The 21,779-nt window shown below is 36.1% G+C and overlaps 1 long non-coding RNA gene across 1 annotated transcript; it reads right to left on the bottom strand.

Annotated features, from left to right (window-relative positions):
- Positions 1-627: 627 nt before the first annotated feature.
- On the bottom strand, positions 628-18,278 carry LOC150069117 (uncharacterized). The gene is made up of 2 exons (XR_016535262.1): positions 18,190-18,278; positions 628-776 (listed from the first exon to the last, which is right to left on the bottom strand). It is a non-coding gene; the product is annotated as an uncharacterized LOC150069117 (long non-coding RNA).
- Positions 18,279-21,779: the final 3,501 nt, after the last annotated feature.

The raw sequence follows: 21,779 nt of genomic DNA, 5'->3' as shown, positions 1-21,779 counted from the left end.
TTTTTCTGAATATATTAATATGATACAGAAAGTTTTAACTTGGGTTTGTATTATGAAAATAACTTTCACTTCCATATAATGGCAAAAAAATAAATGATCAGTATATGTATTGTGTTAGCATGTGTTTTTCAAGTTCCTGATATAGATACCACAAACATTAGCAACCAACATCAAATGTGATAAGATGAATCAAAATAATTATGGATTGTTAGAATAAAGCCACACACAATCCAAGTCTCTCCCCACTTTGCCATCCTTTACTGTGGGGAAATGTAAATGCTTCTAGAAGCTATTTCTGTAACTACTATGTGTATACAGGGAAAGGATACTACCTACTGAGACACTTCATTTAACTTTTTAGGTATTATTAAGTTTTCAGGCTGTAGAAAATATAGTCATTTGAATACCATTGGACTGGGCTGCTAGCAGCTAAAACTGTATAAAATGTCTTCAAATATATTAACTGATTAACTCTATTCTTTGTGAAATGTAACCTTTGAGAGGTAATATTTACCTTATTCATCATTGTATAACCAAAAACATACAAATATGCACAGATATATTCAAATATTATGTAACAAATAAATATGCTAAATGAGTAAACAGCCCAAAAGATGAAAATAGCAGTATTATCTTAGAGTAGATTTTATTTTATCAAAAAAAGGGGGAAGGAAGGAAGGAGGAAAGGGTGGGAGAAAGGGAGGGAGGTAGAAGTTCAGAATAACAGAACTGCAGATCACAGATACCACAGTTTAAGTCTTCCATTCAGATGAAATCTGGAATGATAAAAGGAAATGAGGGAAAAAAAGGAAGAGAAAGGAGGAAGTTGTTAGTTTGCTTTTAACACCACTACATCTGCCTTTCATTTGTTTGAAAGAGCTGACTCTTGTAAAGCAGAAAAGAAAAACACTGTTTTTACAATTTTTAATCGCCCTTTTTGGAAAAAAATAGTTGTAGGGGCCAATAAACATTGTGCTTTGATCTATATAACTTATAAGCACATCATATGTTCCTTTTAAAAGTAAAATGATTATTTTTCTGGCAACATCTATTGAAATGCTAACATACATAATCTCCCAACTGCTTTTTCTTCCTCTTTTCAGTCCTTCAACCACCTGAAAAGATTTGGTGTTTCAGTTCCTCTTCCTACTTGTCTATATCTACCCTTGAATTTTCTCTTCCATGTAAAGTGGCTTTTTTTTGCCTTACCCATTTCATATAGATATAATGATAAAATATTGAGAAAATGGATATATATTATGTATCAACCCCATTATGTTTGGACAGAAACCTAAAGTCTATGGAGAAAAACACATATTATCATCTCTTCTTAAGGATTCTAGTCACTAGATTGAATCCACTCAGATAATAACACAATGCTCTTCCTACCTCAAGGACCTTAAATTTAATCCTGCCTGCAAAGTCAATTTTGCTGTATAAAAGTTTGAAAGAATTATGGCATGGATATCATAAGAAGCCACTCTTCTGACTACCACAGAAAAATAACTGCTTTAATTCAGAATCATTTAAAATAAAGATTTATCTTAATTTCTCAATAGCCATTATTTTAATTTAAGCATGAATCACATGCCTATAGATTTTTTAAAATAATTCTTAGCCATCAGTTTTAAGCTAATTTTACAAATTGCATGTTCCCATCTATCAATAATATGAAAACTATGTAGTCAGCTTGTGGTCCCTCAATGGATGAATGGATCAAGAAAATGTGATACACACACACACACACACACACACACACACACACACACACACACACACAATGGAATTCCAACACTTCCATCAGAATGATATTGTATCATTTGTAAGGAAATGGAAAGACTTGGGAAAAAATCATATTAATCAAAATAAGCCAAATGCAGAGAAGCAGAGATTGTCGAGCTACAGGTAAACACACTCTATGATTTAAAATAATACACTGGGCCATGATAAATTATACAGTACTCTCGACATTCACACAGTGAGACCACTGAAGGAATTCTAAGATATTGACACAAGAAGTTTTTGTTACTTCTCCCTTTGTTGTTGTGATTTCTGTGCCTTTTGTCTGGTATGTAAGTCTGTCTTCTTTGGGAAGGTTAAGTGGGGAGCAAAGAAATGGCAGGGCAGAGGGTAAAAAAAGTGCAGCAGTGACACTCACAAGACACCATGTTGAAAAAGAACAATACAGTGAGTGGGGATAAGGTGGATTCAAAAAAAAACTGGAAGAAAGCCAGGGAGAGGGGATATTGTTCAAAAAGAAATGTACTGTTTACCTGACTTATGTAACTGTAACCCCTCAGTGCATCGCCTTTATAATAACTTTTTTAAAGTGCCCCCCCAAAAATTTTCAGTGCAAACAAGGTTGGGAATGGGGCCTATGGTAGAGTACTCACCTAGAATGCACGAAGCCCTGGGTTTGAATCCCTAGAAAAGCATTCACAGAAAAAGCCAGATGTGGGACTGTGGCTCAAGTGGCAGAGTGCTAGCCTGGACAAAAAGTGTCCAAGGACAGTGTCCAGGCCCTAAGTTCAAGACCCATGACTGGCAAAAAAAAAAAAATAGTGCAAACAACAGGCATGTCTTAAAGGGGCATGTTTCCCAGAAGTCTGAGGGAGCTATTGATAGAACAGAAATACGCCTTAAGTTTGGGTTTGGTTTTCCCTTGATTTTGATTTTTTTCCTTAACTAATCATATTTCTGACAAAGACACTTATTCTTGTGAGATTAAAAAAAAAATGAGAAACAGGCCGGAAGTTTGGCCTAGCAGGCAAGAAGACCCGGGTTCGATTCCTCGGTACCACATTTGTAGATAAAAGCCAGAAGTCGTGCTGAGGCTCAAGTGGTTGAGTTCTAGCTTTGAGAAATCCCAAGGACAGTGCTCAGGCCCTGACTCAAGCCCAGGACTGGCAAAAAAAAAGGAAAAAAAATGAGAGCCAGTCAGATGCTGTTGGCTCTGTCATCCTAGTATTCAAGAGCATAAGCTATGAGGACTTCAGCTCAAAGTCAATTCTGTAAAGTCTAGGAGGTTCTTAGCTCCAATTAGCCACCAAAGAGTCAGAAGCGGGATAATGGCTCAAAAGTGGGATAACACTAGCTTTGACCAGAAAAACCAAGAGATAACATCCAAGCCCTGAGTTCAAGTATTCATATGAGCACAATTAAAGACAATAAATAGAGACCATATAAAAGAAGGATGAATGGGCCGGGAGTTTGGCCTAGTGGTAGAGTGCTTGCCTAGCATGAACGAAGACCCGGGTTCGATTCCTTGGTACCACATGCATAGAAAAAGCCAGAAGTGGTGCTGAGACTCAAGTGGTAGAGCTCTAGTCTTGAGAAAGTCCAAGGACAGTGCTCAGGCCCTGAGCTCGAGCCCAGGACTGGCAAAAAAAAAAAAAAGGATGAATTGACTAATTGGTGTACTTTTACTTGTGTATGTCCCGTTTGATTTATTATCTTACATTTCACCTTTTCAAATATTTCTCTATTCGGTTCATATACTGACATTAAAAATTAAAGGAACTTTTAAAAAACAAAGTACATCTTGTCCTTGAAAAAATTCACATTAATATTTCATTCCAAAAATAAAAACTGAGTTAGTTATTTTCTGCAGAACATGTCATTATTGACTATTATATGCAATTGATAGTTAAAATGACAATTAACACAATAAATTATCTTCATAAATATGCATGAATGTGAAACAATCCCATTGGTATTTCCTCTCAAAAGCCTTCATTCCCAGTAGTTACAACAAACAAAAAGTTTTCCCTTCTCAAATGCATCAAAGCCTTCAGGAGAGGGCCGGGAGTTTGGCTTGTCTAGCATGCATGAAGACCCAGGTTCGATTCCTTGGTACCACATACATAGAAAAAAGCCAGAAGTGGTGCTGAGGTTCAAGAGGTAGAGCTCTAGCCTTGAGAAAGTCCAAGAACAGTGCTCAGGGCCTGAGCTCAAGCCCAGGACTGGCAAAAAAAAAAAAAAAAAGCCTTCAGGAGTAGACAGTTTTTTTTTTTATCATAATACAAATACTTGTTCATTTATGATATCTGCCATTCCTAGATGACAATACAGGAGTATTAAATACAGTGAAGAATGTACCATTCAAAAAGTATTATCAGGAAAAATTCAGATTAAACTACTTGTCCTTCATTTCAAGAAATATAGTAAGTGTAATAACTACTTGAGATTGTTAAAACATTGCCATTTAAGTCGGAATTAGCTAAGTACTACTATAAGCCGTTGAATCCAGGCCTACATCTTTCAGTTTATTGACAAATAAACATTATAACCCTGAAAATATTTTTTAAAAAAGTAAGCTTGAGGGGCCGGGAGTTTGGCCTAGTGGTTAAAGTGCTTGCCTAGCATGCATGGAGACCCAGGTTCGATTCCTTGGTACCACATATATAGAAAAAAAATGCCAGAAGTGGTGCTGAGGCTCAAGTGGTAGAGTTCTAGCCTTGAGAAAGTCCAAGGACAGTGCTCAGGCCCTGAGCTCAAGCCCGGGACTGGCAAAAAAAAAAAAATAAGCTTGAGTTAGGTGCCAGGATCCTAGCTACTCAAGAGACTGAGATCTGAAAATTTCAGTACAAATTCAGCCCAAGAGATTTTTATTTCCAATTAAGCACCAAAAAAGCCAGAAGTAGATCTGTAACTCAATGGTAAAATGTGAGCCTTGAGCAAAAAAAGCTTAGAAACAATGCCTTATCCCTAAGTTCAAGCCCCAGGACTGGCACAAAAATGAGTAAATGAACGAATACACCACTCTTGACATCAACCTCTGTTTTAACATTTCTGAATTTTACATTTCTGAATTAAACCAAAGCAAGTATGCAAAACAAATTACAAAAGACATTCTCATATAAACACTATTCTTAGATCCCAGAAACCAAGGAAATCTATGAAGCTGTAAAAAATACAATTAAAGCAATACTCAGAATCATTGTGTGTGGAATCTAAATGCATGATGTCCTCACTTAACAGACTTAGTTGTTTCTCTTGACAACTACTGTCTTCATTATTCAAACCTAAAGGCAGTAATATCAGAGAAGAGTATGTTTAGAGAAGAAGCTCTAACATTATGTTTTTTCTCTGCTCTGTCAGTATTGTTCATTGAGGGTCTCAATCATTATGTTTCTATTCATTACTATCATATTATCACCAAGACATCTCAGAGATTTTTTTTTAACTTCTTGTCAAGATAACAAACCCCACAAAATAAGTCTTTTGATTTCTATTCGAATTTTCAAAGCACTATTTGCACTCCATTATTTCCTACTATCACACTACCTTTAGAATGAAATATGGATATATGAAATGAGGTGTGACTCTAGTGGTAGAAATCTAGCTTTGAGCTAGTGAGATAGTGCCCAGGCCATAAGTTCAAGCCTAAAAGTTTACACACACACACACACACACACACACACACAACATGGATGCAATATGTGCCTGACTTACTACACAAAATTTAAGACTTATTAAATAATGTTCTTACTAAACAAGCTTTAAGATGTTCATACCTTACATAGTTTCAAATTAAGTACTCAAAATCAGTTTAATGCCAATTTCTTTTTTTTATTATTGTTGGGCTAATGTGTAGAGGGGTTACAGTTACATTTGTCAGATCGTAGGTGCATTACTTCTCACAGATTGATACCACTTCTCATGTTTTAGTCCCCGTTACCCTCTCTTCATCCCCTCCCAATCATTGTTTTCCCCTTTCCCTTCCCTATTTCAAATAATCATATATGCCATGTAACAAGCAACAAAGTCAGATTTTTAAAGTTTATCTCTAAATAGTTGTACAAGGGCAAAGTCATTTCACAAAACCGTAAATAAGTAGAATCCATCTTGTTCTATGTTACTCCTTTCAAAAATTTCCTAATTTTGTGATACATACAATGTCTTCTCAGCTTCACCCTTCCCTTCTTCCCTACTTCATTGGCTACATCTTTCCCTGTGGCCCTACCCCTTGCAAGCAAGTGCCCACTTCTTGGTGCTTATTTTGTTGGGCTTTGAATTTGTTTTTCTAAAAGATTTGTGATATTTGAGTTTTCTATGGTGTCCATTACAGTTAATTCATTTGGAACTGCTCACATACAACCAAGCATGTTTGCTTATAATTCCTTAGGCATATCGTGCACCACTAGTGAGAGAAACCATGCAAACTTTCTCTGGGTTTGACTCCAGTTCACTTAATATAATTTTTCCAAGTCTTTCCATTTCCTTACTAATGGTACAATATCATTCTTTCTAATGGATTTGTAAACTTCTATTCTGCATGGATACCACAGATTCTTAATCCATTCATCCACTGAGGGTCATTTGGGCTGTTTCATAATTTGACTATGGTGAATAGTGCTGCAATGAACATAAATGTTCAGAAAACTAGTGATGTCAGAGAAAATTTTTAGCAGATCCTAGTAGGTCGTAGGTGACCAAGGCCTTTAATCTTCGATACCAGCATCCTCTTCATAACCTGTTATAACTTGTTAGGTGCTACTGCTGAATTGTCATGACAGGGTGCTAATGTTCTGATCGCACATTTCTGAGACAAATCGAAATCTGAGACAAATTCTGGAGATCTTTTATTTCTGCAGATGTCGAAATGTTGTGTATATCAGAATGTTTAGTTGTACATTTTCACCTTTTGGATTTTGAGACTTCTTACTCCAAGTGAAACTAGTACCTAATCATAGATGTGTGGTTTGGTTTGAGGCCAAACCTAGGTACAGCGGCTATGTGAGAGTTTCCAAACCTATCGTCCATCTCTTCTCTGATAGTACATATCTTAGTAATGATGATAACCTGATGATATATGTCTTCTCTTTTCCAAATGGATAATATTGTGCATATTTTTTGAGATTTTAGTAGGCCTTTTTTCTAAGCAACTTAGATTCAAAGAGAGATATTTTGGAGGGTGTCATTGTTTCCCTTAATGCAATTAACAATTTCTTCAGGATATTATTCATGAAATTAGAAAACTGACCACTGAAGGTTGTCCTGAGGATATTATTCATGAAATTAGAAAACTGACCACTGAAGGTTGTCCTGATGGCTATGTACATAAAGTCTATTCTTTTAATAATGTGAGGCATACATTGACTGATCTATCCTGTTAATATATTTCCTCAAGAAAAATGCTGGATTATTTTAACACAAGAAAACTACAATTATCAATGTGTCACTGTTAATAAATAGAAAATAATACACAAATTTTCTTTATCATTTATCTTTTCGACATGGCAATGGCTTTTTATCAATAAAAACAAATGACAATAGACTTATGAAGAAAGGAGAGAGAGGTGTTATAATTTTTATTTATCAAATTTGAGCATAAATCCTTAAATCATTCATGCAAAATACTTGCTTGAATTTATCTTCGTATGAATTTATCATTTTGCTTTATTATCTTCATAAGGAGACTAGGTCATGTAAATGAAAAAAAAGTGCACCGACATGTAATTAGAAATGTAGTTCTTTTTTAGGTCTTTTCACCTATTCTCTAGAGTCCTTAATTACCTTTAATAATTTCAACCTTTACTTTTGCAGGTGAAACTTCCCTGTGCAAAATTACACAGAAATATGGAGGATGCTTCAATGAAGTCTTTTAACACATTTTAATGGTTAAACTATTAAGGAACTGCTGATCTGCTGAACAACATAGTGAAGAAAACGCATCCGACAAACCAAAAATCTTGAACTAAATAATTGACCATCTTAAAAGATTATTTTTCAGTTATCCATAATGTTTTTTTAGAAATCCACTTTTCAATGATCTGATAAATTCAAGTAAAAATGGACATGTATATTACTTAGAATATACAATGACTTTATGTGTCATTTCTTAGCTTTTACAGGAAATTGTCTAAATGTTGAGAATCTCCAGTGTAAATTTTTAAAAAAATGAATTTTCCTTTCAGTTGTAATAGAGAATTGTAGCAAAGAGAAAGGAACTTTGAGTAAGATAACCAATAACGTTCTTCATAAATTTGTGTTAGGTTGATAATTATGTGACCTGGGCAAAACTCCTGGAGGGCTCAAGAGTTTGAAAGAATTATTTAAGAAGTAATTGCTTATCTTTTCTGTCTAACCTTCTGATGCACTATGAAAATGTTTCTCATTTCTTTAAAGCTATTTCTTTCCTTTTTCTCCCAACTGAGTATTTCCAAGTAACTGATCCATTCAGTGTTGCTTTGTGTTTTGACAAAAGATATCTATTTTAGCCAAAAACTTTCTCTGGCAAGTAAATAAGATTAACAAATTGACTTTCTAATTTTTTATTCAAAATTGCACTACAGCATTCAGTTTAATTAAGAGAACATATTGATTATGTTCCATCATTCCAGTGGGTAATGGGCTTATCTAAAAATGCATGCACTAAATTTTGGCAAAGCAAACTGAAATATTTTTTCTTCTCTTATAACTATTCTATTTCATATTTCGATTCCATCACTACTTTATGAAGAATAGAAAATAAGATAGCAATACACTAGTTTAAATAGGGTCTCTTCAATATAACTAAATTAAATCATCATTTCCAATAAGACTGTGACGACTCATCTCATTTTATTAGTTCTATACATTGGCTGTCAATAATTCCACTAGACTCTACGGGTTGGCCACAAACTGGAATGAATGTTTTGCTCTATTCTAAAACAATACATTACTTTATTTTCATTGTTCCTGTGTAAAACTCCGTAGAGCAAATGAGCATGTGGGCAAGACTTTCTGAGATCTCCATGTGGCCAGATTTTCACAAAGGATGTTCATTTCTAACTACATGTTCCATAAAAGGATTACTTACAGTGTCTTCTAATTTCAGCTATTAAACCACGTATAGCTTTAGAAAATTGAATTTCTTAAAGTAAAATGTTTCAAAAGGACTTAATAGAATCTTCGGGGCGGGGGAAACAGGCACTCGGAGCTTTATATGAATGGTTTAAAAGACTTGTAAATGTTCACCTTACTCAAAGTTATTAAACATGAGATGATGAAAGTGGGAGTTTTCCAATTTCTTTATAACATCATGTTTGTGTTCATAACTGCTCTTAATCCACAGAAATATCTTCTGACATCACACTGCTAATATTTATTATGTACATATGAATTATTCCTAATCAAATGTTTAGGGAGCACTGTAAGCCTATTTCCCAATTGGTCACTATATATATATATATATACACATATATACTTAGTTTAAACAGTATTGTTTATTCAATATATATAATATGTTCAATATGTCTGCATTTATATGTTTTTACATTTTTAATTTAACAGTATTGTTCATCCAATCTCATGATATCACTGCATCTTTAAGCACCACACAATTCATATTATATAGATAAACCTGAATTTTTTCCATATTGTAAATAATGCAATGTATGCATATGTATCAGATATTTGCACAATTATTAACCTTTTATTATGAAGATATTTGAGCATAACAACACTGATTCTACGTCACCACAGTCAGAATGGCCATTATCAAGAAAACAATAAAAAATGCTAAAGAGGATGCAGCCAGAAGAGAACTCTTACTACACTGTTGGTGGGAAAGTAGGCTTGGAAAACCACACGGGAAAACAATATGGAGGTTACTCAAAAAACTAAACATAGAACTTCACTATGACCTAGCAATTCTGAGCATTTATCTAATAGATCACAACACGTGTACAGTAGAGTCACCAGGAAAACCATGTTCACGACAGCACTATTTGACATATATAGCCAAAATATGAAATCAGCCCACATGTCCCTTCTTGGACAAAGGAATTAAGAAAATGTGGCCTAGGAACACAATGGAATTTTACCTATCCATTAGAATGACGATTTACCATTTACAAGGAAATGGAAAGACTTGGAAATTCTATCAAGTGAAATAAGCCAGACCCAAAGAAACAAAGGTCGCATGGCTTCTCTCATTAGTGGAAGATAAAATGTGCCTATAAATCTATAAACGGACATGCTGGGTAGCATACAAAGCAGTTCCAAATAAATTAACTGAACTGTAATAGATGTTATGAAGAGCTCGTACACCTTTTTATAAAGACAAAGTCAAAGCTAAAGCACAAGTACTTACAAGAGGAGTGTGTAGAGCCAAGGGGAGAGAGGGATAAGCAAATGAAGGGAAAAACATGGAAAGAATGCAGTCAAGAATTCATTGTATAGACCACAAAATGAAATAACGTAAGCAAAGTGGTGAGTTGAAAGAGGATGAGAGTACTGAAAGGAGTGATACCAAGATTAACTGTATTCACAAACTGCTTCATTAAGATGTCAACTCCTCTGCTCAACCTTGTAAAGATAATTTTTACAAAGACACTAGATAATACTTTTACGCCAGCATAGGTGATGGATAGAAATTAAGGTTAAACTACGTTCTTGTAATAATTAAATAAATATGTTCATATATATGCATGAACATTACCTAAAATAAAAACCTACCTAGGAAAAACCAATTCATTTGAGGATCTGTTGTTAGATTTTAGCACACGTCTACTAGCCTCTCACAGGCATATGGGATATCTCTAATGGTTTCTGACATTGTGAGGAAGGCCAAAATGAGAATTTGACAGTAAACTTTTATAGACATTATTTCTTTCTCTCAGACTCCAATAATTCTATATTGCTGCATGTAAGTAATGTATTCGTATGTTTAGTAGGCTGAAAGACAGGTGTTCTAATGAACAAAAAGAAGTTGGCAACAATATCATAGAAAGGAGTGAGCAGTATTACATACTCCCCATACAAATTAAGACATTATAATTTATTTTCACTTTCCAAGATGCCCTTTAAGATGTTTTAATTGACAGTTCATCAACATCATCATCACCATGAGATTGTATGTAGACAATCTATCAAAATATACAATACATACACTACTCGCAACTCATGCTCAAAAATCATCTGAAAAGCCTCATCTTAGTCAAAACTGCAATGAGTCTGTTAAATTATTCACACTTAAACATCAAGCATATTGTAATGTGTATGCCAACAAATTAGTAAAGAGAAAAAAATAATATTCAGAATACATGGTACTGCTCTTTATGCTTGAAACATCCACTATCTTTCATCAGGATGTACACAATATGCATGTGTGTGTCTCTGTGTGATGTATTTCTGATGTTCATCAGTTTTGCATCCACACGAAAAGCTTTAAACACAATATTCCCAAAAGCAAGCTAAAGAAAACGAAACAAATTCATTATTAGAAACACATTCTATGAAAACTTACATTTGAATAAAAATCTATATATACTTCAGTAAGAAAAAAAGTTTTGTTGAAAAATCTCCCAAATGATAGTTGTTAGATTTCTATGCATCTTTAAATTAACTTAAAAAGGTGGAATTAGGAGAGTTGAAGGAGAATGAAGAGGTGACAGTGACCAGGATGTAATTCTATGCTAAACTGAAACTCCTTTGTACAACTACTTAAAGACAAGTTGGCAATTAATTAACTAAAATTTAACAAATGTGGAAATCCTCTTCCGTATCATATTAGCCACATAGCAAATGCAAGCAAATGCCTTCTATCCATTGCTGAATAGAAATTAGAAAATGATCAGGACACAGAAAAGTCTTATTGTACAGCACCAGTAAACATTGTTATGCATATAATATACCACATATACCACAGAGAACAGGGGAGATTGACCTGTGAGCCCATCTTTCTATTTTACTTCTGGGCTAACTGAAATTCTAAAGAGGAAGTCACATAAGTAAAGACAATGATAAGTGTATTCTGTTTCTTGAGGAAAGAGAAAGAAACAGAGGTTAAAGATCATCTTGCAAACCAGCACATAACAGTTAACTAAATTAACCATCAAACAACATTGGGACCTCATCATCTGGTCATAAAATAATGCTTCAGACAAAGCAACCCAAAGTTTACAGCATTTCAGTCTTTCAGGTACATAAAGTAAATCATTCCCAGTATTCTATGGTCTGTTTATAATTACTCATCTAGTTTACAGCAGCTTTATCTAACTACTTATAAATTTCTCCAAATTTTTGATATCTAGTTTCTTTTAAAAACTAAGATCTTTTGAGCTAGGTATGTTAGTGCACATCCATAATGCCAGTCCTTGGTAGTCTAAGAAGAAATTCAAGGCCAAGCCTGAACTGAGTAGCAATATCTTAGTAAAATTAAAAGTTCTTAGAATAGCTATATTCTTCATTTAAATAAACAATAAACCAGGTACAGATAGCTTATGCCAAGACACTCATATCCCCAATTAATTACAAAGAAAATCTAGGAGTGGAGCTGTCCCGCACAAGTAAGTACACCAGATGTTAGCAAGAAAAGCCCTGAGTTTTAAGGCCCAGTTCAAAGTAAACAAATAAGTAAACCAAAGTCCATTAGCTTACCCACTCCAACTAGTCTCTCTAAACTGTTATCACACACTCACATATGCACAGGGTTTCAGAATCAACTTCTGATTTCTACAGGGGTCACAGCTAGCTTTCCTTATACAAAACCACACGGAAACCCAGTGAGACCGGTAGTCTATTTTCAGACATAGAGCAGAAGCACTTGGCCCACGAATCTAATCTTTTTATAGTATGCTGTGGAACATCACTCTCACTGAGCATGCCGTTCTTTTAGCTATCTTTGAATATCTTTGGCACAAAGCTAAAAATCCTCTCATAGATAAGATACACACCACATGAATGGTTCAATTAAGTGTGCAATAGGCTAAAGTTTAGAAAGTTTTCTGGATCTTCTTGAAAGGAGCTGCTCCAAGTGGTCTTGCCAACAGTTAGCTCCCAAGGTTTGCGTATCATTTTTCATTTATATAAACAAAATGCAGCTAGTATCTAGATGCCGCTTGATGTCTGTCTACCTTGCTCCCATGTGGCCTGATTTTAGTCCAATGGTGGATAACTGATGGTGAGGTTGATAGTATTGATTGTAACTTATTAATTATACTCTAAACGATTAAAGAAAATAACAAACTGGGTGCTGGTGGCTCACTCCTATAATCTTAGCTACTCAGAAGGTTGAGATCTGAGGATTGTGGCTCAAACCTAGTCCTAGAAACAAAGTCCATAAAACCATTTAACTACCAAAAAAAGTCAGAAGTACAGCTGTGGCTCAAATAGTAGAGCACCAGTCATGAGCCAAAAAGCTAAGGGACAGTGCCAAAACACTGAGTTCAAGCCCCAATACAAGGAAACACACACACACAGAGAGAGGGAGAGGAGAGAGAGAGAGAGAGAGAGAGAGAGAGAGAGAGAGAGAGAGAGAGAGAGAGAGAGAGAGAGAGAGAGAGAGAGAGGGAGGGAGAGGGAGGGAGAGGGAGGGAGGGAGGGAGGGAGGGAGACGGAGAGGGAGAGGGAGAGAGACCGAGACAGAGAGAGAGAGAGACAGAGACACAGACAGAGACAGAGACAGAGAGAGAGAAAATTTTAGTATCTCTCCCATTAAAAGATGGGCCAAAAACTTAAAGAGAGTCTTCTCTGAAGAAGAAATAAGAATGGTCTATGGACACATGAATAAATGCTCGACATCTCTGGCCATAAAAGAAATGCAAATCCAACCAACTCTAAGATTCCACCTCCCTCTAGTTAGAATGGCCAGGATCAAGAAATCTATTAACAACAGATGCTGGTGGTGATGTGGCCAGGAGAGGTCGCTACTACACTATAGGTGGGAGTACAAACTCATTCAACTACTATGGAAAGCAATATGAAGTTTCCTCAAAAGACTAACCATAGAGCTCCCCAATGACCCGGCAATTCCACTACTTGGCATTTACCCAATCGTCCAGAAACAAGGACAGACTAAATCCACTAGCACAAAGATGTTCATTGCAGCACTATTTACCGTAGCAAAGATATGGAACCAACCCAAATGCCCCTCAGTTGATGATGTGGTATTTATACACAACGGAATTCTATGCTGCTATCAGAAAGAATGACATCTCCCCATTTGTAAGGAAATGGAAAGACTTAGAAAAAAATCATATTAAGTGAAGTAAGCCAGACTCTAAGGAACAGCCTCAATGGTTTCCCTCATTTGTCAGAATCAGTAGAAACCTTGGACTCTCCTAGCAGAGATTTACAATAGAGCAAAACCTAGATACATAAGGCCATATAGGATGACGCTAAATGAAAGGACTCCAGGATATAGAAACTAAAGCCATATAATGAGTGATTGTTGTCCTTAATGTACTATGTTATCTCTCTCCTCTTTTGCTGTCCCTTGGTTATCTCATATGATTGCAGTATTTCACCTTGTTATCTGATATATTGTATATATGCTTATTTGGTTATTTGAAATAGGATAGGGAAGGGGGAAAAACAAGATGAGGGGTGGGGATCAGGGGAGGGAAATGGGGACCAAGACATGAGAAAAGGTATCAATGTTTGCGAAGTAATTCACCTTCTATCTGGTGAATATAATGTAACCCTTCTATTAATTACAATAAAATTATATGAAAAAAAGAAAATTATAGTGTCTCACAGCAATATAAATTCTTAATGCCTTCACCTAGGTTTCTGGATCCGTCTTGTTTTGAAATTTGATTGTTCATGGGGATCAATTTTTATTTCAGCCACTACCAGTAACTTCACAGTAATATGAGTTGTTTTTGTGACTTGACCTAATCATCTACTTCACATATCCATCATCATAGATATTTACTTGGTTCCTACCACATGCAAAATGGTGTCTTTACTGGGATTTTGCACACTGTTTTCCTTGTTGCCTCCTTTCTTGGTAATTGTTCCTACTTGGCCCCTTTTGCTGATTCTCATCTGCCTAATTTCCAGCCCTGTAGTCATCTGGACTTCAATCCTTGAATGCATTACCTCTCTATCTCTACCTGGATTTAATCCCAGACAATCTCACAATGCCAACTATGAATTTGCTCACAAATATCAAATGTATGCTTCCAATCTGTGTTGCTTCTACAAACTCCTGGTTCTATACCAAAGGTTTACTCAAGTCACAAGGGGATTTTGTTGTGCATGGTATAATAAGCCTATAAGGTCTACAGTAAAAACAATGTTCAATTCCTTGAACACTGTTACCTTTCCTAGGTGCCCTCAACCACACATAAATTGAATTATGTACTTAGTTCTAGCAGTAAGAAGAGAAATTTACATCCTCTGAGCCTCTCCTATCATGCAAAGGAAAAGGAAGAGCGTGTGTTCCACATAGTTTAGGTAGGAAGAAGAGGAGAATAAATCAGAATATTCCAGTTTTGTGTAAACCTAACTCAACATAGGAAACTTTATCATATAAACTTAAAATAACACAGGAAGCTACACTCCAGAGATTTTAAGGTTGTTTTTGATAATATTATCTGCCAAGCACATACCAATATGCAAATTGACAAAGTCAGAGTGAGCTCTTATTCTGAGAAGTACCTACAATTTGAAGCAGGTTTACCAACCCATTAGTGGAATAAGAAACTATTCCTATAGGTTTGGAAATATTTTACAAAAAGGTAGCAAATATGGCAAAGTTGTATCTGCAACAGCTATATATTTATTGACCATCTGTCTCTTAAATTTCTAGAAGAAAAGATTGGCAAACAGAAAATTGGACATAGATTAAAAGTTGCATTTAGGTTAGGATTCACCACAAATAAAAAGAGTTTAATGAGCCCAGGAAGGAAATGGTGATTTCACAGTAAAAAATAATAATAATAAAGAAGTTCAAAAAGACTGAAAGAGCTAATTGCTTCTAAATACTGAACATCCTGAAATGAGATTATTAAATGATTTAGGAAACAGAGGTTTGGTAAATATCAATTGGAATAAATAATTCCAGAAATAATTCACACTAAGCATGTGGTCTTTAAGAGATATTCCAAATAGCTTCCAGAAAGCTGATATATTAGAGTGAAAAAATAATCTAAATATTTTGAGTACTGGGCATAGTGTTCTATACCTATAATTCCACCACACAGGAGGCTGAGGCAATAAGATCAAGTGATCCAGCTTGGATTAGCTGGTGAACACATTGTCAAAGAAATAAAAAATGTATTACCCACAAAACAGTTATGTGAAGAAAGCAGTTCATAAGCTTTCCAGTTTTTATTTTATTGCTTTTTTTTTTCCTTTGACAGTCCTGGGACTTGGATGCTGTCCCTGAACCTTCGTGCTCAGGGTTACAGCTCTATCACTTCATCTACAGTTTCACTTCTGGCTTTCTGTGGTTAATTGGAGATAAGGACACACCTTCCCACATTGGTTTCTCACCACAGTCTTCAAATCTCAGCTTCCAGAGTGACAAGAATTACAGGTGTGAGCCCCAGGTGACTGGCAGCTTTCTAAATTTTTGACAAGTGCCATGGTCAAGAGAATGTTGTTGCTTAAAATAATAAAAAAAAAATAGGAACTTTAAAACAATAAACTTGCACTTTCAACCTCTGAAAAGTTTTGAGAGACCTGAGAAAAATGTGCAATTCATGAAGGAATCATTCCCCTGAGCTGGAGAGGCCTCCAAGGCTAATGGAAGAAAAACAGAAATTTCAGGCATTGTCAAACTAGGGCAAACAATACAATGGACAAATTAATTATTCTTAGAAATTAGTAGGCTATAACCAACAAACTTATCTCTACTGGGCACAGTAGTAAATAGCTAAAATCCTAGCTTTACAAGAGACAGGTATCAGGTGAATATAGTTCCAGAACAGACTATGCAAAAATATTGAGATGGCGTTCTTTCTGACACCAGCATAGAATTCCATTGTGTATAAATACCCTCATTTGTCTTAATCAGTAGAAACCTTGGGTTCTCCTAGCAGAGATTTACAATAGAGCAAAACCTAGATATATAAGGCCATACAGTATGACACTAAATGAAAGGACCTCCAGGATATAGAAACTAAAGCCATATAATGAGTGATTGTTGTCCTTAATGTACTATGTTATCTCTCACGTCTTTTGCTGGTTTTGCTTGGTTATCTCATATTGTTACAGTATTTTACCTTGTTATCTGATATATTGTATATATGCTTATTTGGTTATTTGGAACAGGATAGAGAAGGGGGGAAAACAAGATGAGGGGTGGGGATGGGGGGAGGGAAATGGGGACCAAGACATGAGAAAGGGTACCATTGTTTTGAAGTAATGTACCTTCTATCTGATGAATATAATGTAACCCTTCTATTAATTACAATAAAAAATATATGAGAGGGACTGGGAGTTTGGCCTAGTGGTAGAGTGCTTGCCTAGCATGTACAAAGACCCGGGTTCAATTCCTCAGTACCACATACATAGAAAAAAGCCAGAAGTGGTTCTGAGGCTCAAGTGGTAGAGCTCTAGCCTTGAGAAAATCCAAGGACCGTGCTCAGGCCCTGAGCTCAAGCCCAGGACTGGCAAAAAAAATTTAAAAAAAGAATAAAAATATATATAAAAAAAGCAAAAATATTGAGAGCTCTTCTCAACCCACAATGTAAAGACTAGTTAGCATTTTCCAGAAGGCCTTTTCTTTAAGAAAGGGATTAGTATAGCTTAATGTGTTTTCTTTTGTTTACATTTATTTTTTTAGTCAAGATCAAAGTATTCACTTCGGTAGAGGGTGTGGTTTATATTTAGTGTATTTTTTGTTGTTTTTTATTTTGTTTTTTAAACCAGTCTGACTTGTCTGGTTGGCGGCAGCCCATGACTACTTCTGGCAAGTAGACATCTCTAGAAAGGGCATGTGTCACTACTGGACTAGGGACTTGAAAGCTGGGATGTATACTTCATTCATGTCTCTTGGTTTTACTGGTGATTGAACCTAGGGCCTCTTCCCTGCCAGGTAAGCACTCTATCATAAGCTATATCTTTCAGCCCTCTGGGTTCTTTTTTAATTCATAAACAAGATAAATTTATTATTGGGAAACTAATATCAAGGAGTTAGTAGGTTTAATGTCTCAGGAGGACCTGTTTCGCATAAATAGCACCTACTCTGTCCTTATAGGATGAAACGGATAGGTCCAAACACTGTTCCAAGAACAATTTCTTTTTTTTTTTTTGGTGACACTAAAATATGAATTCAGTCCAGCCCTCTCTTTTATATCTTTGTTTTGGGATTGAGTCTCACTAATTTTTTGTGGGCTGGCCTTCACTCAGGATCTTCTTGCTATTACCACATAAAGACTACAACTTGTCGCCTTATTTCTTCCATCTTGGAAGTAATTGCAGAAATAATTTCTCAGAAGTCCAATTTTAAAATTTGAAATGCAAGCTTACCTCATTTGTTTGAATGGGATAAGGATAGCCCATCCACAACATAGGATATTCAGCATCGTTGGCCTCCAGGAAATGTTCTTGTTTTTCTAACTGATAAAAACAAATTAAATGGAAATCAGTCTTCCATAACTTGGGTTCTATTCTCTGTTAGTGAAAAAGGAGAAAAAAGGAGGAAAGATGGGAGAAATAGAGGGCAAAGGTAAAAAAAAAAGAATTAAGGGAAAATAAACAAAAATAATAACATAGAAAAATGAATTTCCAGAATAGCTGGAAAAATTACGTGAATTGATCAGAAATTATAAAAAAAGAAACAAGGTTTTGACAAAAGAAGTCAAAGTCTGTGTGTAAATTAATAAAGATCCAGTAAAGGTGGGCAGATTGGATAAGATTTCATTTCTTGTACAAGAAACAGTAGGTAACAGTTCTTTTAAAGGAAATTAGAGAAATGTGTGAATGCTTGGATCTCCTCACAAATTTTCTCTTTTGAACAGAAAACGAGAAATATTTCAAGTCTGTATTTTCCACCAAGAATTCAATTATCTTTTTGTTTTTTGTCAATTATGGGGCTTGAAATCTGGTCCTCAGCTCAAGGCTAGTGCTCTACCACTTTGAGCTTCAGGACCACTTCTGGTTTTCTAGTAGTTAATTCGAGATAAGAATCTCATAGACTTTCCTTACTGGGCTGGATATCTTCAGGTCTCAGCCTCCTGAATAGCTAGGATTACAGGTGGGAGTCATCCATGCCTAGGTTAGCTCAGCTATTTTAATTTTCTTTCTTTTCTTTAATTTGGTAGTTCTGGGCTGTGCACTCAGTTTGCTCAGCTTGTTTCTGCAACACTGCCACGTTAGGCATGCTTTCAGCCCAGGTTTGCTAATCAGCAAATAATCATTTGAGGGATGGAATTTCACAACACTTCTGTCCAGGCTTGCTTCAAATCACAGTCCTCCAGGGTTCCTCCTCCTAAGAATCTAGTCTAACAGTAAGACTACCTTAGCTTATGGGTAAGCTACCAGGGCTTGACTTCAAACATCTTAATTTTTAACAATGTCTCATTACCCCCTGAAGAGCTAATTCCACCAAGACAGTGCTCAGCCTGAACTACTCCATGTCTTCCTAGCGTTGATGTTCAAAGACACAAGGACAGTCATCATTTCTTTTCCCAAATGACAGAATAATATATTAGCATCCAAACTATTTGAAGGAGGCTGGCAATCCTGTAATTCAATATATTTCAAATGCATTTGATAGGAATCTCATAACTTTCCCGCCTGAGCTGACTTTGAATTTTGATCCACAGATCTCAGCCTCCTGATTAGCTAGCATTACAAGTGTGAGCCATGAGCAGTTGGCATTTCTGCTCTTTCAAATCAGAAATCAATCTATCTGTAATAATGAAATGGACTTCAAGTAAAACTGGACTCCAACCATGATGATAATGGTATGATGCTATTTCCATTTTGTGTTCACTTTTGTTTCTGGTTACATAATATCTAAACTCATTGGAATTCCCAAAAGATTTGAAATGGTGGAGCACTTTGGGAGCTACTCTTTGGGATGGGACTGTCAGATGATACTAAGAAATATCAGTGAGATATAGACATTCACACAGGTTCATTCCCTATTAATAAAACACATTCTGTAAAAAAAATTCCATCAAAAATATTCATCAAAAATATTTAGTTATGGGCCAGGAGTTTGGCCTAGTGGTAGAATGCATGCATGAAGACCCGGGTTTGATTCCTGGTACCACACACATAGAAAAAAGCCGGAAGTGGTGCTGAGGCTCAAGTGGTAGAGTTCTAGACTTGAGAAAGTCCAAGGACAGTGCTCAGGCCCTGAGCTCAAACCCAGAATTGGCAAAAAACAAACAAAACAAACAAACAAAAAACCCCACAAAATACAACAACAACAAAAACACTTAGTTGTTACCACACTGTTTTCAGGCTTCTGTTGAAGGAGTCAGATTGTAACCCCAACTTCTAATGGCTTGGTCCTGTTGGGGCCAATTCAGCAGATGTAAATCAGAGGAAAGGTCCACTCTGTGGGCATTTTCCAGATCATCTGCTCTAGAAATTAGATGGGGTTCCTGCTGTCTGTACTTTATCTCATGAAGGCATCTAACATTAATCATGCCCTGAACAATATCCATGTCTTTTTGATATAGTATCAAGGCCAGAAATGACATTTTTAAGGAAAGCAAAACAGCGGCCTTTTGGCATATCTTACTGAACCACTCAGAGTCCAGGCAGAAAGTAAGTGGCCATCAAAATGACATATCTGAACAGAATGTAAGGGACTGCAGGGGAGATAGCTGAGTTACATGAGCTATCTACAGTGGGAAGCCATTAACACCCTAACCCCTAAGGGTGCTGAAAGGAAATGATAACATTAGAAACCCTTGAGAGGCTTGATGTCTGATTTGAATCTGTAAACCCAAGTATTCCAGAGACAGACACTGGGGAGGATTATGATTAGAGGTCCACCAAGGCCAAAAGAGGAAAAAGAGGGAGAGGGACAGGGACAGGGACAGGGACAGGGACAGGGACAGGGAGGAAGGAGGGAATGAGGAAGGGAAAGATAGTCTAAACAAAAAAGCTGAATGTGATAATGCACACCTGCCATTGTAGTTAAGTTGAAAGCAGAAGTAAAATGAGGTCCAGGCTGGCCCCAGGCCAAAATAATTAATCCTATCCTAAAATAAAAAAAAAGTTGGTAGCCATTAAAAGCAAAAAGGAGCTGTAGGTATGACTCAAGTGGCAGAGTACCAGCTAACCAAGCATGAGTTCAAATCCAGCAACACACACACACACACACACTTACACACACACACACCCCAGAAACCCACTAGAACTGAAGTCATAGAGAAGAAACCAGGCCTCTAGACAGGCATTATAGTTCCAGAAAGACACAATGACAACCAAATTTTTGTTTGGCATAAGGGAAGAAGACTATAATACATACTCTTGCCATTTCTATTCTCCTTTCTTTTGATCTTTTGACAGTATTTCACATTGGACCAGCTCAACAGGTAGCCAGCCACAAGGCCAGGGGAGTGATTTATCATCATCCCACAGCGGAGCTTGGTACAGAAGTACAAAGTATAAAGTTAAGGAGGGGAACAGAAAAGACTGCTATTGTAAATATTCCCTATCACTGAAGGAAGATAAACACGAGTTAATAGCAAGAAAATAAAAAAATGTATTTTGTTTTCTGCTCAAAATTCTGTCACCTATTTAACTTACTGAGAATCCTTTCTACCTTGGCACCTGCTTGGACAAATTTTTTCTGTAAAGAATGTGATAATATTTTAACTCTGGGCTCATGAGGCCAAACTAAAATATATCTCATCTATGTAACCATTTAAAACGAGATAATTTTAACATATAGTTATCCAACAGTGAACCAGAATTAGTCTATGGACCACAGTTTTCCATCTCTGGGTTAGAAAGAACTCTACTAGATTTTTCACTATCTTAAGGGCTGGCTTGGATATTCTATGATTTGCTTGCTTTTCATTGTCAAGTCAGAGTGAAACCTTCCCCCCACACCCCTAGTGGCTAAAATACTGGAATTCAGAGATGACAAAGGC

Source organism: Megascapheus bottae, chromosome 1, assembly GCF_031878675.1.
Source record: "Megascapheus bottae isolate mThoBot1 chromosome 1, mThoBot2.hap1, whole genome shotgun sequence".
NCBI lineage: Eukaryota > Metazoa > Chordata > Mammalia > Rodentia > Geomyidae > Megascapheus > Megascapheus bottae.
Note: the sequence above shows the minus strand (reverse complement) of the source record. Positions and strands in the feature narration are given on the sequence as shown.